The 27,883-nt window shown below is 46.0% G+C and overlaps 1 protein-coding gene across 2 annotated transcripts in view; it reads left to right on the forward strand.

Annotated features, from left to right (window-relative positions):
- The window catches only part of LRFN2 (leucine rich repeat and fibronectin type III domain containing 2), a 183,095-nt gene that overhangs the window by 108,526 nt on the left and 46,686 nt on the right, over positions 1–27,883 (forward strand). Inside the window, exon 2 of one of the 2 annotated variants that reach the window (XM_056137307.1) lies at positions 14,718–14,856. The exons of the other annotated variant lie outside the window; for it this stretch is intronic. The gene's annotated coding sequence lies outside the window, so the exon portion shown is untranslated. The remainder of the gene's footprint in view (positions 1–14,717; positions 14,857–27,883) is intronic. 2 annotated transcript variants of the gene reach the window in all.

Below are 27,883 nucleotides of genomic sequence, written 5' to 3' on the forward strand. Positions count from 1 at the left end.
TCTTGTCTTTGTGTCTCTTTTTCTGTCTGGTCTTGGAGGAGGGGCTTGGAGGAGGACTTCTCCTTTGAAGAGTCACCATGCAGCCTCTATGCTGGTTGCCCTGGGTGGGCCTGTGTTTTCTTCAGACCCTTCCATACAGCTGAGAAAAGAAATGCCTCACACAACTCCCACTTTGCAGGAAAATCCCACGTGGGTGGGAAGTGTGCCTTGGCATAGGGGTGTGAAGCTGAGCCCACAGGGGACCCCTCTTCAAGCCCTCCTCAACACTGCCCACTCTTTCCTTAGGATTGAATTCACTGTATACTTTTTTACCCTCTTTGACCCAGAAGTGGTTTCAATATCTTAGTGGTCTCCTATGATCCACTTTTATCTTAAGATTTCATGTTTTATAGCACAGCGGTAGGACATTTGCCTTGCATGCAGCCAACATGGCCGACCCGAGTTCGATTCCTCTGCCCCTCTCGGAGAGCCCGGCAAGCTACCGAGAGTATCTTGCCTGCACGGCAGAGCCTGGCAAGCTCCCTGTGACGAATTCGATATGCCAGACACAGTAACAACAAAGTCTCCAATGGAGACGTTACTGGGCCTGCTCGAGCAAATCAATGATCAATGGGAGGGCCTTTATGTTTTGACTTGGGGGTAGGGACTCACAAGTAGCATTGAGGCAACCTGGAGGTCAAACCTAGTCATTCTTGACAGCTGAGTCAGTGGTCCAATGCAAGGGCTGAGGATGCAGTGCTGCCTGGGACCAGCAGGGCCACCCCCAGGCTGCGGGTGTACCTCCAGATCTCCCTTAGTGGTGCTGAGGGGCCTTCAGACATGTACCTTGAGACATTCAGGGGACCAAGTGGGGCCCCAACAGACTGTGGAGAGCCATGTGCCTATTAGTATATTATCTCTCTGGCACTAGATTTCATATATTTTTCCACACAAATGCTTATTTACCATTAATTAAATATCTCCTTTAGACATAAGGAATGAATTATAAATCTTCATAAATGAATAAAAATTAAATCCCTCCATTATAGGATCTTGTATATTTTAAATAATCAATATATTTATATATATAAATAAATGAATATATTCACAGACAAAATGCCCTTAACCATCACCTATCTCTGTGTTCAGCCCATCTGATCCCACACCCCTGTCCCCCAAAGTTGACTCTGTCCTCCTCTGCATCCTAGGCAGATTCCTGTGTTTTCCCTACTCTGTGCTTTTTTTTTTTTTTCTTTTTGGGTCACACCTGGCGATGCAAGGGATTACTCTTGGCTCTGCATTCAGAAATTACTCCTGGCGGTGCTCAGGGGATCATATGAGATGCTGGGAATTGAACCCGGGTCAGCTGTGTGCAAGGCAAATGCCCTACCCGCTGTGCTATGGCTCCAGCCCCCTACTCTGTGCTTTCTTGACCTTCCTTTCTTATGACCTCACTTTCTATTGCAATTTTTATTATTATGAATATTTCAGATGAGCAAATATAGAAAATAGTGTCAATGTTGCTGCACTGTTTAAATCTAGAAAATTCTTTTGGGGCGTCAACTTTGAGGCCGATTCTATGTTAGAGATGGGTTGCCAGAAATGTCCAAGGTGTGCCCTTCTGTCCAGGATAAGAGACTTGGAAGCAGGACATTATAAGGATCTCATTATCTGGTGAGGAAGGACAGAGGCCTGGGGACCGTTCACCCAAACACTTCTTATCAAGCACTGGGCAGTTCAGTAAAGCAGAGAGACTTGAGTACCTACGGCCTGGATTAACAGCAGGAGGGTTTCTGGGTAGACAGAAAACCATCACTTCCATCTCAGTGGGGCCTGTCAGACTCCTGAGGGCAGTCATGAGCACAGCTGTAGGTGAATGACTGGGAGGCTTTGCAAGGGAGCACCCACTTCAGGCCAATCCAGTTGGACTGTCCCTGAAGAGCCAGTATGTCTTTCTCTTCCTGGTGACCCTGGCAGTGACCATTCTTCACAAAAATCTCTCCTGAAAACAGAGTTACCAAAGGACAGAGTTACCATGAAGGATATTTTTAGATACTGGTCAGATGGCAAGAGGAGGTGATAGTTCCAGGCTGAGGGGATGGCATGAGCAAACAAACCTGGGCAAAAATTGTGTTGTGGGTGCAGGGAGTGGAGCCAGTGTTTGCCTGTCTGAAACACTGGGTGGGCCAAGTGAGGACAGCTATAGAGTCAGGCTGGGGTGTGGGTACGGGGCCACTGGAGCATCTTGCAACAAATGAGAAGTGTTGAGTTGGGGAAGGGAGTAGAGGAGCACGCATGGTAGTGCTATCTGTCTCCATGGGTATGAGGCAGTGAAACCAGAAGAGGGGTGGTAGGTCAGGAGCTATTATAGTCATGGTCTTTGACTTAGGATTCTACTTGTAGAAGGCATCTGTCTGTAGTCTAAGCCCAGATCCATTTGAGTCATGGTGAGATTCCATTGGACATGACCAGCCTGTAGTTGAGGCTTTGTTACCTTGGGCCTCTCCTCTCAGCCTTGGCACCTTCGTCTAAAATTGAGAAGGAGGACTGTGTGAAGACTAAATGCAAGATTAGGTAAATAAAACACGTTTGTAATCTGTGACTAGCTGCTACTTGTAATGTATCATTATCATGGTGATTACATTCATGATGGTCTACAGGAAGATTAAGAATTGCTTTACAAGTACTAAAGGAGCACTAGAGATCTAGAAAACCCTTAATTCAAAGATAACCCGGGACAGGGAAGCTCAAGGCACCTGTGGGATGTCCTGAAATGGGGTCCACATGTCTCTGAAGAAGACCTCTTTAGTCTAAGTTCAGAAGTCATTCCTAGAATCTTGGAATCAAATACTGAGAATCCTTGTTGTCAGAAATTCCTTGTTGTCTGGAATTCCAGACACCCCTCCTCCCTTCAAGAGTTGGACCCATCTGCATCTCTCTTCTTGTACCAAGATAGCTTTAAGAAGCTTGCACTGAGGAAGCATGTCCAGATTTGGAGCTGAGGCCCCATTTTTCTCTTCACTAGCAAATGAAATCATTTCTTGACTCCAGCGGAGGTGAAAGTTTGTTCGTTTTAGCAATTATTACTCTCTCCATAAACAGAAAGGTTTTAATTTGACCACGGTTTGTGCAAATTACACATTTTGCATTTGCTCAGCTGTAATCAATATTCTAACAGAATTAGGAGGTCCCAGAAAGGCCTGTGATGTAGCCTGAGCTAATAAAAAAGGAGTTCATATAACTACAAAGAGGACCTTAGTTAATGGATTTAGAGACAACTGGGGCCACAGTTTTCTCTCTGGGCTCAAATTTTCTCTAGTCTGGTATTGATTCCAGAATATGGTGGTGTTTTTTTGTTTGTTTGTTTGTCTGTTTGTTTTGTTTGTTTTTTAGAGTGGGAATCCTCTATTACTCCTAGAGGGGTTGATGAGGAGTTTGTGTTTTCCTTCATGTCACCCAAGTTACATTAAATTTTAATCGCCCAGGGCCTGTAATCTCTACCCCCCCAAAATAATTCTGTTTCATTGTCCCCCTCCCCCCCTCAGAACTTTTCACCTTCTATTATGCTGTTTATCTCATTTGTCCTTTGTCTCCCTGGGCCAAAATGTGAATGTGAGAAGACAGGGATTTTTTTCTCCCTTCAGCCTGTTTATTCACTGCTGTGTTCTGTGGGCCTAGAACAGTGCCTGATAGGGGAATGGAAACCCAATATAGTGTTTTCTACGGAAAAAATGAAATCACTGGCACTATTGTTTTACATACAGTATGAATCATTCCTATCATCACTTTTTTAGCTCTCAAATCATATATTTCCAGATGCCTGGCATCTAATGTCTGCTTCCTGGATGCCTGGTGGGTTGATTAAATAAATGTACAAATCAAATTTTACATTACAATGATGGAAAATAATGTCATTGTTTCATCCAATAGCCTCTCTTCTCCCCCTTGCTGGTCCACAGGCCCAGCTGGCCAGAAGGAGAGAGATGTGGAGAACAAGCCCTTATCTCTGAAGTACACGGCCAATTTCTAAAATAGCAGTTAATGACCATCTCATAAAGATGTCACTGCATCAGCACGTCCCCAAGCAGCTGGGGTACGGCGGGGGACTGTGGACAGCCCCCACCATCTCACTCTATGGCAGTCAGTCTCAGGGACTGCAGAGGGGGCTTCCTGGGCTGCCTCACCTCCCTCATTTGTACTCAACTCCCTAGACAGGATAGTGTGTTAAACACACCACTCCCTTATCTTCCCCTCCTACGGTAATGCTCTTGCTACACAAGCCAGACAATTAGAGGTAATTGGGATAATCGGCATTTATTATGGCAATTTGCATTTCTACAGCATTGCAACACGGGCTTGGGAATGTGCTTTTTTGGGTCTAGGCTAGATTCATCTCTCTTCTAAAGCACATTTTAGAGCCGCGGTAGGATTTGCCCCTCTTCCATTCCAGAGAGGTCCTTCAAAGTGGTGTGAGGCGTGAGTCTCATCAGCCAATCAGAGGGGAGCATGCAAATTAAGGGTGGGAATTAGGAAGGCAGCCTAGGGAGAAAATCCGTGCCTAGAAGGAACCCTGGGTCTGTGACCAGACCCGGTGACTGATTTTTCACTACATTGACCAGATGTTTGATTTAATTGTCAGAATTGTTTTGTGGTCTCAGCTGAGTAACTCCGAGCTCTAGCTGCTGATGGGAGGAAGTTTAGCAAGCCAGGCCCTGGGATGAGGCTGCTCACAGGAGCTTACGCAAGACCCATCTGAACTGGCCACTGCTCCCACTGGTGGGCACTGCCTTGTGCCCAGCATGCCCGGCAGCTGCTCAGCCCACTGATGAATGAAGACAGCATTGTGCAGTAACTGCCTGCTTGCAACGGCCACTCCCAAGCTGGAGTCTCCTCTATTGGTTTTTTCTGGGTAGCTTTACTTCTCTGCGGGCATCTCCTCATCACTGGTGAGCAGGACGAGAAAATTTGATATCTTCAGGAAAGTGAATGTATTTGACTTCCCTAGAAGAATGCCAGGGAGAGTGTTAGATGTTCTCTCTGCAGCCACTCCACAGCCTGACTTACTCATCTTCACCCCAACAAGGCACAATAGGTGAGGTGTATCCAAAGAAGCCCCTATAGAAGTGTGTTTTTATCTGGGCCCCTAATGTCTCTATTTACACAATTTCCTTGCAATGTGAAATTTTACTGCAAGTTACAAGGGGCTAGAGTGATAGCACAGTGGTAGGGCATTTGCCTTGTACTCAGCCAACCTGGCCAACCCACGTTTGATTCCTCCATCCCTCTCAGAGAGCCCGGCAAGCTACAGAGAGTATCTTGCCCATACGGCAAAGCCTGGCAAGCTCCCAGTGACGTATTCCGTATGCCAATACACAGTAACAACGAGTCTCACAATGGAGACGTTACTGGGCCCGCTCAAGCAAATCGATGAACAACGGGAGGACAGTGCTACAGTGCTACGAGGGGCATTATATATCACCTGTTCAAGTCAAGCTCTTCACCCCAGTACTATCTCTTGGTTCCAAGTTTGTCTACTTTGTTGAGAAGGTGGTGACCAAGATGCTTCACAGACTGCTAGGTCCTTTGGGGCCACCCACCATCCCTGTACAGAAGAGATGCCAGGCAAGGCAGAGATCATTAGCCAAACTCATAAGCAAGAAAGAGTGCTTGCTTGGCTGTCATTTTTGTGGGTTCTCAGAATGTGTGTGAAAATGATCCAAAACATTTGTAGCAGTGTAAGGATTAAGGTGAAGGTGCCATGAGAAAGAGTCCCCAAGGAGAGCGGCTAATTGGTAGTCAGATTGTAGTGTATCTTTTAAGCTCAGTCACCTGAATTGCTGGTTTAGGCTGATGGAGCAGCTGTCATTGACTTCCCCTCTAACGCAGATCCTGGCTCTTTGCATCTGTGGCTCCACTCCCCTGGAGAATTATGCTCCTCTACTTGGTTGGAGTTGTATGGCTACCATGACTGCTTTCAACTCACAGGATCTGGAAAGTGCAGCTGTATTTAAGGACTTGCCTTCCAGCAAGGGACAAGGAAGTTGCACTCATCTCTTTGCTCCCTGTTCCAGGGCCATTGGCATCTATTAGCATGGGAAGCAGGACCTTTGAGTTTCTGCTTTGCCCAACTATAGGGGAAACAGAGCAAGCAAGCTGAGTTATTTCTTTTACCCTGAACCATCGCCTGCCAATGGAGCAAGACTTCACACCCAACAGGCAGATTCTAGTGGATAGCTGAGCCGTGAAGGGAACATTTTCTGAGAACTCAAGGTTTTTTTCCTGCTCCTGAGCACTATCTGTTCACACAAGTGTGTGCTCTGCCCAGCCTTCCTGCCCCTCCTGCATGAGGGCTGTTCCTGCTTTTACATAATAGTAGCACAAGTGGGGCCAGAGAGGTAGTACAGTGGGTAGGGCATTTACATTGCATAAGGTCCACCCAAGTTTGACCCCTGTTGCAACATATGGAACCCCTAGCCCCCTCCAGAAATAATCCCTAAGCACAGAGCCAGGAGTAAGCTCTGAGCACAAGCAGGTGTGGACCAGAAAACAAAACAAACAAAAAACCCCAATAACACAGGTAGCTATTGCTGGATAGCACAGTGGGTAGGGCATTTGCTTTGCATGTGGCCGGCCTGGCCGATCTGGGTTCGATTCCTCTTCCCCTCTCAAGAGCCTGGCAAGCTACCAAGAATATCTCGCCCGCACAGCAAAGCCTGGCAAGCTACCCATGATGTATTTGATATGCCAAACACAGTAACAAGTCTCACAATGGAGACTGGGCCCGTTCGAGCAAATCGATGAGCAACGGGAGGACAGTGCCACAGTACTACAGTGCTATAGCACAGGTAGCAATAAAGCTACTGTTCCATTGAACAGTCCTGGTTCGAAGGGATAGATATATTTATACTTATGGGCCAGTCACCTATGGGTTCACCATTCCTCACATAGTGGGGGACCTGGGGCTGTTTTCTCCACATGTCACAGAAGAGTTTAGTGAAGTGGAGCAGTGGTTGGTTAGAATAAACTAGCTCCATCTTAGCAAAGGCACCCTCAACCTCTGTATTTCAATTAACAAAGGCTTGTTTGTCCTCCACACAGTTATCCACTGGAAGCCTGAGAGACTGGAGCCCTGTCCCACGGTAGATCTCAAGCATGTGGCAGGTGATGGCTCCATTCCTATAGCTTCATCCTCTGGAGACTGGTTCTTGTGGAAGACAGGAGAGAGACTCGATAATCAGTTCTGACAATGATGCTCATCACTGCTTCCTGCCCACTGTCCACTGGCTAGACAGAATCTCTGATTCTACAGCAGGCAGGGGGACAGGACAGAGAGAGCAGAATACCAGTGGGTACTAGTCAGACCACAAAAATCGTGGCCCCTGAAGGAGCTGGTGAGATAGCTCAAGTAGTAGAGCAGGTGCCTGTCCTGAGTAAGGTGCTCTGAGCTCAGTCCTCAATAATGTATGGCCAACCATGGAGCAATCTTCCTGGGCCCTGTCTCTACTGTCCTTGGGTATTATCTGATATTATATTATTTTATATTCCACAAATAAGTGCAGTCACTCAGTATCTGTATTGCAAACCATAATGTCCAAAAGGAGAGAGAGAGAGTAAGAGGCAAATTGTCATAGAGGCAGGGGGTGGGGTGGGATGGTGCGGGGATATACTGGGGACATTGGTGGTGGAAAATGTACACTGGTGGAGGGATGGGTGTTCGATCACTGTCTGACTGAAACTAAAACATGAAAACTTTGTAACTATCTCATGGTGGTTCAATTAAAAATGAATAAATAAAGACAAAGAAAATAATGTATGGCCCTGAACATTGCTGGACTGAGCACCACACTCTAGTTTGTGGAAGGCCCCAAGCACTAGTAACTGCTCTCATAGACTCCTTTATCTTCATGTGTATATGGAAGGGAGAGACCCACAACCCCATAGCGTTGGGGGTTTATTCCTAGTGGTGCTCAGAGATCAAACTTGGGCCTTGTGAATGTAGAGCAGGCAGTCCTTTCCTTTGCACTATCACTCTTGTCCCACCTTTAGCTTTTTAAAACAAGTTTTTGAGGTCAGAGAAATAGTGCATGGTGTTAGGTGCTTATGTTGCACATGGCTGACACTGGATTGATCTCCAGCATGGCAGATGGCTCCCTAAGCACCATCAAGAGTGACTCCTGAGCACAGAACCAGGAGTAAACCCTGAACACTGCCAGATGTGGTCCCCAAACACCAAGAGAAACTTTTCTAATATAATCCTGGGCTGGAGCGATAGCACAGTGGTAGGGCGTTTGCCTTGTACACGGCCCATGTGGCCGACCTGAGTTCGATTCCTCTGCCCCTCTTGAAGAGCCCAGCAAGCTACCGAGAGTATCTCGCCTGCACGGCAAAGCCTGGAAAGCTACCCATGATGTATTCGATATGCCAAACACAGTAACAAGAAGTCTCAAGATGGAGACGTTACTGGGACCACTCAAACAAATCGATGAACAATGGGAGGACAGTGCAGTGCAGTGCAATATAATCCTATGGTGACAGTAAATATAATAGTAAATATTTATATATAACATAGTCATTTTGGGAACAAAAATGGCTAATTCCATATTCAGAACTTCCTGGTAAGATGCTGGGTTTGCTTCCAGAGTAGGCATCTTAACTCCATTTCAGGCCCCAGCCCGCATAAATTTGGATCTCCTTTTGGATGTTGGCTGTGGAGACTCTCCTCAATGCTCACTTATTTCCTCTTTACTTGGAGGTGGGATCACCATGCACGTGTTGGTGGTGTTGTTCTTAGTGGACAGACACTGGGGATTATCAGGATTATCAGGCAGACACTGGGCAGGGGGAGTCAGAGAGGAGGCTGAGGAAGAAAGAGGGTGGCGGAACCAAAAGGAAAGTGAAGTTGATGAAGAAGAAACAGCCTGATCCTTCTAAGCTAGAGGAAGGCCTGCCGGTGATGAAGATTCTCACATTCCAGGAATTCAGTTTTCAATGGCCAGAGTCACACTGAAAGCAGGAGCTCTGCCTTGCAGACTTTGTGACTTCTGTGACTTTGACCCATGGTCCCAGGTCACTCCTTCTTTATCTTCTTTTTCTGTCCTTCCTGGGACGGAGGGAGTCATAAGTCTTAGGTCTGGGTCCAAACCTGCTTTGGAACTAGAGAGATGGCAGTGATCAGTCTCCCCCTTCCTGGTAAACTGAGAGATACCTTTCTGTGGTTCTTAAGAATAAGATAAGTCAAAACTGTGCCAACTCTATTGACTGCAACAGGCAAGATATTGTCACTGCACCCAGCCACTACCATCAAGGTGATCTTACTCTGTAACTCCACGAGAGTAGACCTCCCCCAGCTCCCCCTTAGCCCACTCCTCCTCCACACTCCCCAGTCCCAGGTCTCAGAGGAACTGCAGAGTCTGGCTCTTCCCAGCTTAGTAAACAAACCTGCTTGTCTCAGCCAGGTTGCTCTCTGTTTCTCTCCTTAGGTCATGGCCCAGAGTTGAGGGTCTTCCACTACAGAATTTTGGGACTTCTAGCTGCCCCCTCCTTTTAGTCTGAAGTGAATCCCCCCTTGCCATTATCTGGAAGCTTGGGCACAGCCTGCCTCACAGAGTTCCTCTGAGCCCATTTGCTGTAGCCTCCAGGTCAGTGTGCGAACACTCTCTAAGGTTCTCACAGCAATGCCATCACCTCATGACATCTCAGAATTCATACCTGTCACTAAGATGTGTGACCACATCAGCTTGTAATGTTGCCTTCCAGATTACTTCAGGAACGGCAGTGTAGAGAAACAAACACATAAGGCCTCCATCGCTGCTTCTGCAGTGCCTCTGCCCAGGGTTCCACATAAGTGAAGTAAAACCCTCTTAATTAAGGGCTTAGCTAGGAAACTCTCCCCTCCCAACCTTTTGTGGATATTGGCAGAATTTAGTTCTTTGTGCTTGTAGATCAGAGACTGAACAGTCCCTCTCCCTGTCACCAGAATCTACTGTTGCTTGTCAGTGGGGAGCCTTCCATAGTCCCCTGGGGCTGCCCACCATCCCTGACCACATGTTCTTCTTTGTCTTAACTATTTTGCTTATTCAAAATTTGCACTCAGGAGATATTTCTCACATCTGTGAATTTCTGATTGTATATTGAGCTGAACCTCTCTTTTGGGGGGCTGGAGCTACCAGCTGTGCTCAGGGCTTGTTCCTGGCTCTGTGCTCAGGAGTCACTCCTGGAAATGTTCAGGGGACTTATGGAGTGCCACGGATCAAATCTGGGTTATTCATGCACAGGGCAAGTGCCTTACACTGTGTTCTCTTTCTCGCCACATTGGTATGCCCATTTTAAGATCATTCCTGATTAAGTCAGAGCCCTGCAAGCCTGCAAGACAATCTTTCTTTTGCCGAACTCCAAGTCAACTGATTAGAGATCCTCCTGATTAACATAGGAAAAATCCCATTTGATATATACCATATGATATGTCCTGGTACCATACCAGGACAGGTGTGGGTCCTGTTACACTGCAAGTCCCCACATCCCATTCCTCATCCTGAGACTCTCCTGGTGATGGGATTCATGGAGACTCTCTGGGTTCTACCTTGGTTTTCAAGAATTCCTTCGAGAGGCCAGAGAAACAGTGCAGGTGGTGGCAGAGTGCTTACCTTGCACATGGTCAGCCCCAGTTCATTCCCATCACATATATGGTCCTCCTAGCCTTACCAGGAATCACCACTTGGCACAGCTGGGTGTGGGCCAAAAAAACCAAAAAGTTATGATTCCCCTAATATGGTATTCATCCTACCATGGCATTCTACTATGGTTATTTCTATCTTCAACTCTTCCTCGGGTCAAGTTGGGTTCTAGCCCAAAAGAATGGATCAGTTCTGGTACCTCAATTTAGAATATGCAAATGTCTAGAGCAAATAAGTACCAGGAATTATCATAATCTGAGGTGTCTGGAATAGGAATTAAATGCGGATACTTATTTGGGAGGTACAGTCCCCAGACGGTGACAGAAGAGTGGCCAGGAAGAATGGAGAGGCCTCTGCCCTTTTCCTGACCCCTCAGACAACCACAGGAGGGCAGAGCCAGTCATTTATCAGAGTACAGCCAAGACATTTTCTCCGGACTGGTTGGATGGGGAACCTTCACTGTGGAGGAGCCGGAAAGTCTCCTGTTCTTCAGTGACTCACATCAGCCCCTTGGAGGTGGGGCTCGTTTTCTCCCAGCAATGGGTTGTGTTATGGATTCTTTGGGAGTTTTCTTATAATCCAGGACTCCTTCCATGAGATGTAGGGTCCATGCCTGTCTTCCTGGAAGAGTTACCCCAGTGACTGGTGGCCAGGGAGGGAGGGGAGGCCTGAGACCAGAGAGGCTATGATACACAATGCAGGGTACCACAAAGGGAAGCCCACATGGGGGCATGGGAGGGGCCCTGGGAGCTCTAGCCACAGGCTAGTGGTGGTGGTGGTGGTGGTGGGGGATATAGCAGGAGCAATGACAGTGCAGAAAGAAGCAGAGGGATGCACTCATTTATTTAAGGCATTTCCTTTATAACTACTTCTTAATTACAAAGATAGTACACTTAAATAAAAAATGGAAACAGTAAAAAAAGAATAGAAGTGGCTATAATGAAGTTAAAGTCTTTTTATGCCCCAGATTCCTAGTTACAGTTGCCCAAGAAATCATAAGCTTTTTGTCCTTCCAAAAACTTTGTGGCTTATACAATCAGAGACAGAAAATAGATATTTAAGATAGAACTGATACAACTAGAGAGGGAGAAGCAGATGTAAATATAGATATCATGTGTGTATATCCTTTGCAGAAGAACAAATAGAAGCTCATGGTGCATGGACTTTGCAACTCAGAATTTTTCTTTGGTTAGACTGAAGGTGAACATTTGCATCTGTACAGTATTTGGCTATTTTTAAACAAAGATGTAACAAGATTTTGAATTGAACCTCTGTGTACATGTCTATGTATCAGATTAGAATACATTCCCTTTTATTGGGGGTGTGTTATCAGGACTGGACCTTGTCTTCTAGAAGCATGTGTCTTACCTGTAGGTCTCATCCTCAGCCTCCAGAATAATTCCTTTTGCGGGATTGTTTTTTTTTTTTTCTTTTCTTGGTTTTTTTTTTTTTTGGTGGTGGTGGGGGCTACACAAGTGCTTGGGGAAAACTGACAGTGCTTGGGGGACCAGACAGTGCTAGGAATTTATCCCCATGCCACTTACATGCAGTGCATGCACTTCAGGCCTTTAACATAACTCTCTAGTCCCTAGAATAATTTCTTGATATAGACTAATAAATATACTGAAATTTCTATACATATTGGCAAATATTCTTCCAATACTTTTTTCACAATTTGCACTTTCCTCCCCCTACCCCAACTTTATTGATTAGTCATTTTTTATATTAAGATTTTGGCCAGTGTTTCAATGAAAAAAAGGTACTGGATTGTAGTCATTTATGTTTCCTTGATCAATTACAATGTTAAGCTTGTTAGTCTTGGAGGGATTTTTTTAATTGAATCACCGTGAAATAGAGTATTTCAAAATTGTTCATGATTGGATTTCAGTCATACAATGTTCCAAAACCCATCCCTCCAAGGTGTATTTTCTCAGCACCAGTGTTCCCAGTTTCCCTCCCACCGCTTCAAGCCAACCCCCACCACCCCCAATCCAGCCTGCCTCTATGGCAGAAAACTCTTCTCTCTTCTCTATCTCTGTTTCTCTATCTCTGTTTCTCTCTCTCTCTCTCTCTCTCTCTCTCTCTCTCTCTCATTTTAGGGATTATGATTTGTGATACAGATGCTGAAAGTTTATCATGTGTATCCCTTTACCTGCTTTCAACACTCAGTTCGTGTTCGGAGTGATGATTTCCAACTAGTATTCTCATAATAGACACTCCTCTATTTTAACTACCCTATATCTCCCACACCATTGACTAACCACTGTCCAGTCCACCTGGCCCGTTTTCCCTGGCCTTGGATATTAGTTTCATACTTTTTTAAAATATCCCATAAATAAATACAGTCATTCTATTTCTGTCCCTCTCCTAACCATTTCACTCAACATGATATTCTCCAGTCTAACTATTGATAGACAAATTTCATGATCTCATTTTTCCTAATACTAGCTGTGTAGTATTCCATTGTATAGATGTAGTGTAGTATCTTTTTAAAACTTTTTAAATGAATCACCATGAGGTACAGTTACAGATTTACAAACTTTTGTGCTTACATTTCAGTCATACAGTGATCGAATACCCATCCCTTCACCAGAGCCCATTCTCCACCACCAATGATCCCAGTATCCCTCCCTATCTTTATCCATATGTCTGTTCTCAGGCACTCAGGTTATTTTCAGATTCTGGCTGTTGTAAATAGTGCTGCAGTGAACATAAAAGTACAGATAGTGTTTCTGTTGTGTATTTTTGGACCCCCCAGGGTATATTCCCAGAAGTGGTGTTGCTGGGTCAGATGGAAGCTCAATCAATTTCTAGTTTTTTGAGGAATGTTGCTTTCCAAAATGACTGAACCAGTTGGAATTCCCACCTGCAGTGAGTGAGGGTCCCTTTCTTGGAGGGAGATTTAAAATAGTGTTTTTCCAACCGTAGCCTTGGATCTGGCCATCTGTCCCTTGGTCTACAATATACCCCGCTGGGCCCAGGAACCAACTGTAGAAAGTAAAGTATGGCTGCTAAGATAGGATGGAGCAGAGGGATACTCCCATCGAAACTTCACACAGGGTACCTGGACCTGGAGAAACTGATGTGACAGGTTTTTTGAGCTAGACATAGACAAACACACTGGCTTTGAACTTGGACGCATCATGAGGAACTTTGGAATTAATTTGTTGTAGAGGAATGTCAGTATGAGTGATCCTGGAAAATTAAAAACTCTGAAACATCTATAAATGAAACTTCATATCCCTCTGCTCAATACCCAGTCCTGACTCTCTTTCCCTAGGAAAAAAATGATTTTGGGGAGAAAATGAGGCCTTGTTTTTTAAACACAGAGAAAACAAAGTTCCTAAGTTGACTCTCGACATCAAAGTCAACTCAGAGTTTTGTGTGTGTGTGTGTGTGTGTGTGTGTGTGTGTGTGTGTGTGTTAGCCTGGAGGTAGAAAGTGTCTTTCACTGTGTTGGAGTTTGAGTGGTCATGGCTTTGCCAGAAGTGTCCATGGATGATACTCCTTGTCCTTCTTAGACACTTTTTATCTAGAGAGCTCAGGAATTATCCCCCCATTGCATGATATAGATGAGATACATGACAGCTCATCTTCCTCCACCCTTCTTGCCACATCCACATTGATCAGCTCTCCTCCTTCTCTAGAGTCTTTCCCCTCAAGTAAACTGATATAATCAATAATATTTTCAAGATAACAGTTCTTGATAGGGGACTCACATAGAAGCACCCAGGTTGCTTGCTGTGGTAACCCGAGGCCTCCACTGACAGACATGTGCTCTCAGTGTGGAAAGGGCCATTACACAGAGGATAAAGTAGCCTCCTTCACGTGGTAAGCACTCACTCTTTTTTGCACAAGTGGCTCAAGGCTACACAGTCTGATGTCATAACGGGCTGAGTGAAATAACAGAACTTCAGGTTTTAAAGTTTCATAAGTTGTCCATTCTTCATTCACATTCTCCCTTTACTTTCTGCCTTCTTTCCCTTCCTCCTCCCTTCTCTTCCTCTCTCTTCTGTTCCCTCCTTCCCTCTCCTTGTGTTTCCTATCCCTTTGCATGTGATACAGCAGTGTTCCCGGATAATAATGCCCTCCAGTCTATGGCACTGGCTCCAGGGAAACTTCCTAATGTCAGAAGCAGTCATTTCTCTCCTTGTTGCCGGCTGTGAGCACCACCATAATTTGTTAGACCTGATGGAACAATCGGGTGAGTTTAGTTTCTTTTTTCCATTAGGAGAAAGTAGACTGAAATATACTTCTCTCTCACACACATCAGGGTGCACTGAGATAAGGAAGTACTTGGGTTAAACTCACCAATGCAAACATTTCCATCCTTAGACCCTACTTAATTATGTCATTGGTCATTGTTGATTTGGCAATGGAAGTGATTAAATCTGATCAGTGATCACTAACCATTTGGGATGTCAGTAAGTATCACTGGAGTGAACCAGTGGCTTGATTGGCCCAGGATGTAGCTAATCTTGAAGTTTGATGCTGACCAACTCTGACTGACCTTGCACCACCATAAAGGTAAGCAGGCTTAACTCTCATGTGCATAGTTACCTTATATAGCAAATCTGTCTGTACCTCACTCTGGGATCCCAGAAAACTTCCACTGGGAAAGAAAGATTTAACACCATGAGACCTCCTAATTTGACTAATGTTCCTGGGCTCTTCTCTGTACCTCTTTCTCTCCGTGAAAAAAGGTAAATCATGGTGATCTTTGTGGCGACTTGTGGTGCCCATTCATGTTGATTAAGAGAGAGAAGCTTACCAATAACAATGGAGTGATGCTTCTGGATGACTGTCTCATTTATGCTCTGGGAGGGAGCAGTGCTGTGTTTTCTCATCACTCTGCGGCCATAGTGGTCCTGATCCGAGGACACATGCAGACAGGGCCTTTTTCTTTGTGCTTTGGGATCTCCTACAAGGGGCTTCTTGCCTTCTCTGGTCACGTAGAGTGACACATACATGTCAGGAGCGGAGGAGAGTCTGTTTGTGATGAGCCAGACAAGTCTCACACGAGGATGCTGCTCATCACACGGACTTCTAATAATTGCCAGGAAACCAGGATAAACACAGTGTCACTGAATTCCCATTAATGAAATGTCTGCTTTCCCTAACACGGGCCTTGTGACCAGGCTAGAGAGATGTCCATTAAGTGGAGGACTGATAATTTAATCACCAAGAAACCAGGTATAAGCAGAAGATGCTGTTCTGGAGAGAAGCTTGCTTCCTCCCTTCCCCCAGTTCTCTACAAGTTGCTGATCTTTACCCCAACCTGGAGTGAATTGGTATCCCTAGATCTGGCAGATAATGCAAGTCTTAGGAATCAAAATTTGTGCAAAAAAATCTAACTTTGGGGCCAGAGTAATAGTAGAGTGGGTAAGGCAGTGGGTAGTACAGCAAGTGTACTCTACCTTGAACACAGCCCACCCGGGTTCTATCTCTGGCATCCCATTTAGTCTATTGAGTGCACCAAGAGTGATTCCTGACTGCAGAGCCAGGAGTAACCCCCTAAGTATCATAGGGTATAGCCCAAAGCAAAGCAAAACAAAAAGAAAAAGAAAATAAATTAAAAAATATAACTTTTAAGTTAAGAAAGATCTAACTTTTCTTCATGGAATGAATAGATTCAATCAGATCTGTAATGTTCAAGCACCAGGAAGATCTTACTTCTGGTCAGCTTCTGGAATGGGAACTCAACTTTGGAGGGAGAAGAGAGGAAAACTTTTCCCTTCTTCCCATATAGGTTACGTTTTGCTTGTCGAAATAAGATTCGATGGAAATAATACAGATTAATAAAAGTAACAAAAGCATGGCTCTAAAAGAACCAGAGCACTGGAATCTATGTGCTCTTTCCTTCCCGAACTTCACTGTGAAGTGAGGAGAGCCTGGTGCCTCAAAGGGGAGAAAAGCAGGTTGGAATATGGGAGGAGCAGGTGCTACCTGCCACATCGTGCAGAGCATTGCTGATGCAAAATTTTCTCAGTAACTGCTTTCTTCTTAGCACATAAATTCTCTGTACAAATTCATTTAGGTGCTTAAAGAAGAGGTTAAAAAATAAAAAATTTCCCCAGTCTCTTGATCCCAAATTCCTTTAAACTAAAATAATTCATAAGCTATCACTATATCACTGTATCAGTGTCATCCTGTTGTTCATTAATTTGCTCAAGCAGGTGCCATTAACGTCTCTACTCGTACCAGCCCTGAGATTTTAGCAGTCTCTCCTTACTTGTCCTTCCCAACGGTGCTGTATTGCAGGCTCTTTCAGGGTCAGGGGAATGAGACCTGTTATTGTTACTGTTTTTGGCATATCGAATATGACACGGAGAGCTTTCCAGGCTCTGCCGTGTGGATGAGATACTCTTGGTAGCTTGCCAGGTTCTCCGAGAGGGATGGAGAATGTATAGAAGAGAATACAAGCAAGTATGTTAAAATAAAACACATGTGTGCTGCTTTAGGTACACCAGTGGGCTAGACTATAAGAGGTTGTGGCTCTCATATACTATAGGGATTGATTTTCAGGATTGATAATCCTCTTTGAAGGATTATCTCCATTTTGGAGATCCTGATGAAGGCTGTGAACAGTCTTCTCAAGAAAAAAATGTATGATCACATGGAATTCAGCACTCAATTTCAGTCCATTCACAGGTCCCAGACATGCTTCCAGAGGCTTAAGAGTAAAGCTAGTAGGGATAGTGGAGAGACCTCAGTGCTCAGGTGACATGAACTGTGCCTGCGACCCACAGCTTTGTACATCTAAATGTCTACCTGTCAGTCTATGGAAGAGCCTCTGAGATTACACCTGATTTGTCTTCAGTTTCATTCATCTGAGAATCCAAAAACCTTCATCCCTAATGATGAGGATCCCTTTCTTGTTTTCTGTTTGTGTGCTTCCTGAAAGAGACTCTTTTGCATCAGGGAGGGTCAACTTCATCATGAGTAGTCTCAGCACAGATGGTCCTGGTTTTTGCATGTAGTGTGTGCTCAGAAACTGTTATCTGGATGAGTAGACAAAGGAGTGTTCTCATTTGGGAGTTAGTTTCTAAGCAGATCAGAGCTGCTCACAGTGCAATGAAACTGGGCATGGACAAATGCCACCCACTTGTCCTCCTTGCAGCTGAGATGCATGTCCCATGGACATGGAGAAGCCTGCCCCTGAGAGAAGATTCCCCTCCCTCCCTCCCTTGCAATCTGCTCAGGGGCCTTTGACATTTAACTCCAGTGCAATTTGTTTGTTTTCACCCGACTTGAAAATACCAACAAATGTCACCCGCCTTCACTCCTCTCTCCCAACATGAGACTTTGATGGGCCAGGAGCCAGCAGCTCTAATGAGCATCTCAAGTCTCCGGGAACTAGTGAGGAGAAGCAAAGTTTCAGCTGACACAAGGTGGGCATGGAGAGAAATCTAGCAAGGGGAGGGGGAGCACAGGGTTAGGGATGGGCCAAGATGGGCCAGTGTGGGAGCTCCCACATCACCCTGGGGAAAAGTCTTGTGGTGTACTCCCCCTTGCTATTCTAAAGTAGTCCTCACTGCCCTGGGGTTGCTTGGTTATCCCAGCATCTGACTGGAGTTTCTGCCTGCCGTGGGCTAGAGGTAGGCTACCATCTTACCCTTTGTAGAGATTATATCAGTTACAAATATATTTTAATGTTAGTGATGATAGAACAGGAGTAGTCCAAGTGAGGTAGGATTTCATACCTCTTCATGTCTAAAATAGAGGAAGATCTATATTTGCAAATATGACAGCATCGCTCCTGCTGTGACACTGTACTGTGGGTATGTATGAGCTCAACCCTGGGGTAAATGAGAATGCTTGGTGGTCTATAAGAACGCTTACATTTTTTGCAACTTCTTATGGAACTATTTTTAAAAAAATTATAATTAAAACAAAAATCTGTAGGGAGTAGAGCTCTGTGTGGTGATGCTGTGAGCATTAGGTATCAAGTTCCTTCTCCAACACACACATTCTACCCCAGTGTTCAAACTGACTGCTAGAGCACTACCCATGCATCTCCTTCCAGTCTAAGAAAGGGAGTCACATTAAAAATAGGTTCCTTTCCCTTGAGGACTTTCCTTGGCATAACATGTTTCTTATAGCCTATTGGCCAGAGCTTATTCATATGACCACAGAGTTAGCATGAAGGAGTCTGGGAGATGTAGTCTTTATTTGGCAGGGCCTGATGGCCAAATAATTCTTGGGGATTATGTAATACTTTTCTTTTTAATGGGGAAGAAATAATAATTCTTGGAATTATGTAATTCTTCCCTTCCTAATGGGGAAGAAGGTATTATAGGCTACCTGAGGTTCTGATCCCTCTCCCCCATCATAGGGGAAGAACACTATGCTCGATGTTAAGGAAGAGCTGGTTGATTTGATTCCCCACCCATCTTTAGTTTAGATTCCCATGACTCCTCTATTCTACTGCAGCAAGATGCCTTTATTTTCTTATTTTAGCAAAACATACTCCCCTTTCCCTGTTCTACGAGCCTTTATCCAAGCTTCCCTCCTCACATGGGAACTTTAAGCCAGAGGCATTCATTTTCCCTGGCTCTGTTTTATGTCAAATGGCAGGAGGCACTTATGTGATATGAATTAGGAGAAGCTATTAGACTCTGTCAGCCTTGCAATCTCTCCAAACCCACCTCCACAAGTCAGGGGGTAGTGCCTACAATTTTATTAGGAGCACAGCCCATGGTTAAGGCAGTGCAGAATTCCCCTTCTCAGAATCAGCCTTTAATATTTTAACCATTGATTTATTTGACCTTTTTGAGTGTTGCAGCAAAGAGAGGCCCCTGAAGGCTGGAAGAGAATTAGTCATTGCCCTGTCCCCAACACCCTTCCCTTGTACATCTGAGGCAATGAAGCAAGGAGTAAGGGATAGATGTGTTCACCCCAAGACAAGGACCAAAGGCTTTATACTTACTCACTACTGATCCCCAAGGCTGGTGGAGATAAGGGTGGGTGGGGAATGCTTGCTGGCAGACTACTTATGGGAAGAAATATGAACCTCAGGGCCTCATCCAAGCATCGCTTACCTATGCAGAGAAGAAAGCTGTGGGTCTCTTCTCCAAACCAGCAAGCCCCTCCGTACTGAAGCAGGGATGTGAACTAAATACTGCTCCAGAGCACAGTCCTTGCAGCCCTCCCTGTTCTCTCATTTATCGGAGCCCTCTGAACTTTCAGTGGGGCTCTAGACCCCAAAATTAAGGTGGCTCCCTCTGCTCTCTCATTTCAGTGTTTGGTAATGAAGTGACTCCTATTTGACTTCAGGCTTGTGCTTGTTATAATGGTTTTCTTGCAAGCATGGGTTTTCCTGGGGTTCTGGGACTCAAGTGAGCCCCAGAGCTCTCTAATCTCCCAGAAGAGTAGAGTCCTGAGCACCCAGAAGAGTAGTGGAAGGACAGGGTATGCCTGGCTGGAATAGCAACTCAACTTTTGTCAAGTCATTGAGCAAGTTATGTAGCCTACCGAAGCTTCAGTATCCCCTATTGTAAAATAGCAAGACGTCCCCACGGCTTGCAGTGAGCTACTCAAGAAGGTGCCAGGCTCATGGGAGATGCTTCCTTCTTCTTCCGGACTACAGCCTTTGTCGGGTTCATACACTCTTCCTGAGAAATGGGGAGCTGCCCTTCTAGGTCTGTCCCACTCCCACACCCTGGTGCTAGAATAAAGCAGTGCTCAACTGTATCCTGATGTATGGCTGGGTCTAGGCAGTGGGTCCAGTCACATCCCAATGGAGGATGTGGGGAAGGAGGGTGTGTGGAGGGAAAACTCACTGTCATGCTCCAGCTCTCTCCAGGCTAGTCCCCAGGGAGGAGGCCAAACAAACAAGAAAAGGAAGAAAACAATCAGGTGGAATCAGAGGCTTTCAAAGAGAGGATAGAAAAGATGATGAAAAGGTTCACAGAGATTGTACAGTGGGTAGGATTCTTGCATTGCATGTGGCAGCTGACCCTGGCTACTAGAGTTTCAATCCCTGGTGCCACATATGGTCCCCAGCGTTCTACCAGAAATAATCACCAGATATGGCTCAAAAATTAAAAATATAAGAAAAAGAGGTGGGAAGGAAGGAGTAGGTGTTAAAGGGCAGGGGCAGAGTCAAGTCTGAAAATAAAAAAATGTAAAGGAACCCAACATGCTTTGTTTTCAGCATTGAGCACAGAGAAGGAGCCAGCAAAGGTCTTTCCTATCTCTATTTTGAAGTATTCGGACAGGAGTGAACTGGGATAGTAGGAAGGTCTGAGTCTTCGTTGTTCCCCACCCAAATCTCTAGAAACTTGTGTTGGAAATGAGTATGAATCGATAAAACATGCACACACTTTTATGTGGATTTAGATACACATACACATGTCCAGTTAGCTTCTCCAGCAGAGGAAATTGAGGCACAAAGTGTCTTTCTGAAGTCCAGAGCATGGTGAGCTTTGTGCCCGACACTAGGACCCCTTGACTACGTGCCTGCTCGCAGGCTGGAGCAGGAGTCAGGGAGCTCCCGTTCCAGTATGAAAAGAGATGTTATTAGGAATGCAGAGAGCAAATCCCAGGGTAATGGAGCCTGGTGTTTGCAATAAAAATTTAAATGTGCCGCCTTGGTGGCAACAGCGACTTTGATCTGATCAGCCTGTCAGTGCTTAAGAAGACTGGGTTGTGTGAATGGCAAGACCAAATTGAATTCATGTTTACTGCCCTGGAGTCTGTGGGGCTTATTGTTTCCTGTGGATTAATCTCTCTTTCTGCTGCCTTTTCCTGTCCACCTCCACCTCTTCCCCTGCTCTTTCCTTCACTTCCGAGTGAGTTTATGATCCAAACTGAGGGAAGTAGACAACAGGGAGGGCGCCTCTCCTCTCTGTGAGAATTATTTTACCTTTGTTCGTTTACCTTTACCCCTGGGTTTCCACCCCACTAGGCTGACTTGTCTGGACAGCTTGATGCAGGCTCCCGGGTCCTCTGGTTTCTGGAGTATGATCTTTGGAGGCCCTCGCAGGTGAGAGGACAGGATGAAAGAGGTGCTTATTCCCTCCAAACTGTATATTCTCCCTGCACACACACACACACACACACACACACACACACACACACACACGTCACACACATTGCCTACCCTCAGAGGACTTAGAACTCCTAGACACCCTCTTAGTATTGGTTTGGCTGAGGCATGTAATGGGACAGCTGTCTCAGAACCCCACAATAAACCTTGTCCCTATTGTGCTTTGCCCGACTGACTCCTGGGGAGAGAGTGGCAGCTGTAAACAGCAAAGGCAGCTCCAACAAGAAATGTCCTCTTGTTCCCACATCACTCTGTCAGGCAAGGCCAGTCAGCAAGTGAGGATTCTGTTCCTCAGTCAACAGGCCAGACCTTGGAGGGGAGAGATGTGAGATTCTTGGTAACTCTGTTTCCTTTTCATAGGAAAGAAGAAATTAGCAAAAAAAAGGGGGGGGGGATTAGCAAGTGATCCCCCATCAAGAAACCAATTTTAATTTTTTTCTTTTTGTGTTAATGATTAGAGATGTTACTGGGAGCCAGTGCCTGATGTACCAGATGAGTAAGAACAGGGCAGAGTGAGCAGTGCAGGCCTAAGCAGTGAGGCAGTGCCCCTCAGGCAGGCCTGTGTGCTTCCCTGCTCTCTCCTGACAGACTGCCCTGTGGAGCCTCAGTGCACAGCCCAGCAAGGGACGACATCAGGAAGACCTGCCCTCACCTGAACCCCGGAGGTGGGCTAAGGAGAGCAAACATGCTGCTGCTTATCAGCCTCAGGTATGGGAGGCACAGCTGTGGATTGTGCTTGGCACAGAGTCCAGACATAATCCTGGTCTCAGGGTGGCCCTGTCTGAGGAAACATAGTCTGCCTCAGGGAGCCCCAGTCTGAGGGGGCACAGCCCCTTCCTCAGGGAACCCCAGTCTGAGGGGACTACACAGCCTTGCCTGAGGGAGTCCCAGTTCAAGTAGGGAGATAAAAACCTGTGATCTTTAAGTCTGATTTCCTGTTTAGATATAAACCCACAATTATGTCCTCTAGCCACTGAAAACTTTTAACACTACTCAGCCATTGCCTACCTTATAACCTGAATGGCCTGAAGAAGAAAAGCCCATTTTAATTTTCACTTGAGCCAGACATAATGAGGAGAGTAAATCATAGAGTGAACATTCCCTAGCCAAATGAAAATGAGTTCTGGATAATCTGCTGCCTTGAATTATCCACCCCACTGCTCCCTTCATTAGCCCAGTCCTAGAGAGTACCCCACAATGACTTGCTTCCTTGAGTGGATGTACTGCAGAAAGGCCAGAGGTGCATTGAGGGGGTGCTGGGGAGTCAGTGAACCTTGGGATGCTCTGTGATTTGTAGCAGGAAGGACAAAAGGGTTAAGATTAGGGCAAGATTGGGTCCTTGGATGTGAATCTGCTAGGGAAGACCTTGGGTCTGAGCCAAAGGACAGGGAAGGGCCCAATGACAAGAAATATATCTGTGTCTTCATTCTCCGTGGTCGCTCCAGTACCCAGGTAGCTCCTGCTCGAGGCGACGGACTCTAAACGATGATTGAAATGGGAGCAAAGGGCTTTTGAGAGAAAGACTCTGGTAAGTCAGGATTGAATCAAAGCATAGAACTTCTCTGCATGAAATCAGAAGCCCCACACTCACACCCGAGGGCTGGAGAGGAAGTTGACAGGAGGCAGGATAGTGGGAGACCGAGGCCTCGGTGGGCGATGTGAGCTGTGGCTGACTGAAGCAGGGACAGATTACAGGCAACCATGGAGATGAATGCATTTGTAGCTGATGACGAGGCAGCAAAAACGACATTTGTTTCCATGAAAGCCAATCCCACAACTCTGCTCCCTCGCCTTCCCTCACTCACCCTCCCTTCACACACAGCCTCATTCACATCCAGGCCCTGCTCCTCAAACCAAGCCTTCTCACCCACACAACCTTCCATTCAAGCAGACGCATGGCTTGCTCGCTCACCTCCATTCATGTGACACCCCCTCACTCTCACACGGAGGTGCCTCAAGACACCAAGTCAGACATTCCTACTTCCCTCCACACACACACACACACACACACCTCTACATTCACTCCTTACCCCTCCACATGTGGGCTTCTCTAATTCTGTCACACACACTCATGAACACAGTGGCTCTCAATGATACAGGCAAAAGTGGGCTAGCAGGCACTGTTTGGGCCACAGGCCTCCATTGGGTGGAGCCAGTTTCCATACAGTGGTGGCCTCCAATTATTTTAGAGGGAACTAAGGGCTCCTTCCCTCACTAAGTCGCCAATTTTTTTATGCTGTTTGAAGTAGCATTGCTCTACAGTCATACCATCCTGCATGTACCCTTTCTTGTCTGAAGTTACATTGCATATGACAGAAGGTTTCTGATGTGTGTCATTCTAAATCAATACCTCATATACTATATTAAGTTCACCACTAATAGCTTAATTCCATTCTCACTATACAGTTGATCCCTCTTACCTGCTCAACTCACCTCTGTCCTCTTTCTTTCTGGTCTTTCTTTTTGATCTTATAGTCCAAAAATCTATTTTTATCATATCATCCCCAAAGCATAATTTATAATTTTATTTTTAATATTATAATCCCCAAAGGTTGACAATTTTATTTTACAATCAACGCACCTATATTTTTAAATTTTATTTAGTTCATGGGTTTGGCTTCTCTGTATACCACTCATGAATGAAGTCCTATGTTTCTTTCTGTCTCAGAGTAGAGAGTTTTTTCTTAAAAATTGACAAGCATGTGTCTCATTTTTATTTCCATCATTCTGACATTTCTACAGTGGCCCAGCCTCAGTTGATCTTTTATTGAAATGAGTTATAATTAAGAAGTTGCCTTGGGTGGAATTCCCTGAAAATGAACCTAAACCAAGAATTTTGAGTGTCAATGGTTTATTAGGGAGAATTTAGGACACAGGCGAGGAGGTATAGGGCATGAGAGGAGGGAAGAAGCCAGCCAGTGTAAGATGTGTCCGGTGCAGGTAACTTCAAAGGGCTCAGTGTTCCTGAGAACCTCAAGGATATGACACAGAATTGCCCAGCGGGTAGGGACCAGAGGGATTAGTTAATCCAGCATCCTTGCACTAGCATATTTGGGCCAAGGGGAGCTACAGTCTGTGGCATCGCTTCTCTGGGATTCTCCAGAGAGGTGTGAGCACGCTTCTGCATCAAGTCCATGTGGACAGAGTAAGGACAGTGACAGCAAGGTGTGTCCATGCCAGAGAGTGTGTTCATTCATTCTCTCACCCACTCACTCATTACACATGTCCCAGCAGTCTGCTCCGAGTCAGACAGGACTTCTTTCTATCAGGATTTGGAGCTGAACAAAAACATTTTCTGCCAGGAGGGGGGTTGCCAGGTGAATGAGGTGGAAGAAAGGAAAACACATAATTAAGCTGCAACATGATGAAGACCATTATAGATGCATTAACACAGGATAATGCTGTCATGGAGAGGAGTGACGAGTCGGTCTGCACTTAATAACAACTTCTGATCACACCTGCGTATCTAGCACAGTAGATGTTTCAACAGACTAAATGGGTTCTTTCTGCCCTCCTGAGGTCACATCATTTCCCTTTTCCCTCCCTGTAGTCCTAGGTTGGATCATCCTTTTTTATGAGCTGCTGTGGGAGTCAGGGTGTGGTCCCTCTCACATGGCTTTATTTGGGGACAGCACAGGGAATACTTTTGTCCATTGGTGAGCTGGGAGCATTTTTCTACAGTCAGGAAACTAGGAGAAGGAAATTCCTGGGCATCTGAGTCTGTCTCTCATCATCAGAGTCTGTCTGTCTGTCTGTCTATCTCTCCCTCCCTCACTCCACACCTCTCAGAATCCAACAACAGGGTTACCTGACCTTGCCAGAGGCTCCTGAGGGTCAGAGACTGTGCCTTCCTCATCACTGGGGAAGTCAGGAGCTGATCTCCCTCACAGACACACAGACACACTTTGGGCATGATGATCCTGAGTTCAGGATTCTAGAAGGATTCCAATACAGTGCAGCATCAAGGCCTTAGGAAACCATATCTCTGATACTAGTTCGCTTTTCTCATTTTAGAATGAGAAGTGTTATTGCCTGGGAATCTGGCAGAAGGAGGAACTGAGTTTGGTGGGGGTTGGGCCATCATCTAGCAATTCCTAGAGCAGAGTAGCAGCCCTTCCAGTGTCTGAAAGTCAAGCATCCTTCTCCTTGCAACCCTGGCTCCTTCCCCAGTCTGTCCCCCTCCCCTGCCCCCCACCTCCCAAGCAGCTCCCTGCAGGGCTGGCCTTGGGTGGTGTGATTTATGGGGTGCAGCCAGTGGCCTGCAAGGGCACGTCTGAAAGAAGACACAGGAGCTGCCGCCTCTCCTAGTGGACCGAACCCCTCCCACTCTTATTAATTCACACTTTGCTGGCCCTGAGCACCCTGGAGGAGCTGATTCTTTTTCACCCAAAGCAGAGACAGGCATCTCACTTGATTTACAGGCTCCGGGGCGGTGGCTCCTCCACTGGTTGCTAAGGTATCTTTTAAATGGAAATCAGGGTGGAGAGATATCACATACATCCTGCCAACCATCTGCTAAATGTTGCCTCTTCTGTCTGGAAACAGCTCCCAATACTCCAATGGGGACAGGGGAGGGGAGGGAGCCCATCCCCAAGTGAAGGAAGGAGCAGGAACTTTCCTGGTCGGTCACCAAGCCTGCTGGTTTGCTCCCCAGCCTCATACCCCCACCCTCCAGGGCTCCTTTTGTTTTAAATATAAAATCCCATCTGGAGAATTTGATTGCAAACCCCCAGCCTCGTTCTACAATTCTATATTTACTGCCAGCATATTTAAAGTGTGTGTGTATGTGCATGTGTGAGTATGTGTGTGAGTGACTGCGTGTTTGTGTATGTGTGCATGCATGTCTGAGTGTGAATCTGTGTGTGAAAATGTGTGTGCATGTATGCACGTGTGTGTGTGTGTATGTGGGCGCGTGCATGTGTGGCTGTGTGTGTGTGTGTGTGTGTGTGTGTGTGCATGTGTGTGACAGACTCAGCCCCATTCATGCCTGACCGGCAAGTATATCTGAGCTCAAGAGGCTTTGCTTCTGAGACCACCAGCACCTCTTCAAGGCACACCCACTCCTGCTGGTATTCAGTGGAGTGGCCACTCAGTCAGGAGCCAACGCCATGGTGGAAACAACCATCCTTCTGCGGACACCACCCAGGGACCGCTTCTACTCCTAAGAGCCTGAAGCCAGAGAGGCTTCATGCTAAATTCACATCTTGGATCTAACTGGGAGGATCTGGGCAGAGCCTGACCACTTTCTTCCCTTCATGCTGGATCCAATCAATGGGCAGCAAGCAACACTTGGGACCAAGGGGTCTAAGAGAGCAGGTTGCCCACTGCACATGATTGTTGAAATGAGGGCAACCAGAGGGCAGGGGGCAGGGGCCCTTCTCCCTGGGACCAATGCTCCCTGTAAATTAGGAGCCCTATGAGGGCCCTGGACGAAGCCAGGGAAGCCCCACACTCACCCTGCTCAGCTCTCTGGACCTCACTTGTGTTTTCTGGCACCGCAGCTCCAGAAAAGCCTGTTCTTTCCTCCCCAGTGCTCTGTTTCTCCAAGAAGTACAGCCAGTCCTCCATTCCCCTCCCCCACACCTACTCTCAAATGCAGATAGCCCCAGCAGACAGGCTTCCTACATTGCCTAGGCAGCTCCTCTGATCCTGACATTTGATAGCAGCCTCCGTTTCAGAGCTTCCATCCCCTCCACCACTCTTGCTTGGCCAAGGAATAATCCAAAGGCCCCTCCTGCCTGTCACTTTCATCTGCATCTTTGTTCCTGATATCAGCCTCTCCTCTCCACTCTCCTTGCTCCTCTGCACCACCCACACTTTTGCCAGGTGAGACCCAGGTGACCCTTTGTGTTTGTTCAAACCCCTGCTCAAGATTCTACCACCCCAGGCCTACAGTAATTATGCCTCTCCAACCAATCTTCCCATCCCCCCCACCTCCACCCCAACTTGGGGTTTAAACAGCTTTTTGTTTGGCTATTAGGGTAATATTTTAAGTGACAGTTCTTGGAAGACAATTTTAATTAAGATTCAGTAGTCACTTCTCTGTCAGTAATCTTCCATGCTGATTACTTAAAATATATTTACCCAGCTCTATTATGTCACAGATTTGAATTCATTAGACATTTGTTAATCCTCAACAAACTCCTTTTAAACACACACACACACACACACACACACACAC

The sequence above is a fragment of the Sorex fumeus genome, unplaced genomic scaffold, assembly GCF_029834395.1.
Source record: "Sorex fumeus unplaced genomic scaffold, SorFum_2.1 ptg000123l, whole genome shotgun sequence".
NCBI classification, from domain to species: Eukaryota; Metazoa; Chordata; class Mammalia; order Eulipotyphla; family Soricidae; genus Sorex; species Sorex fumeus.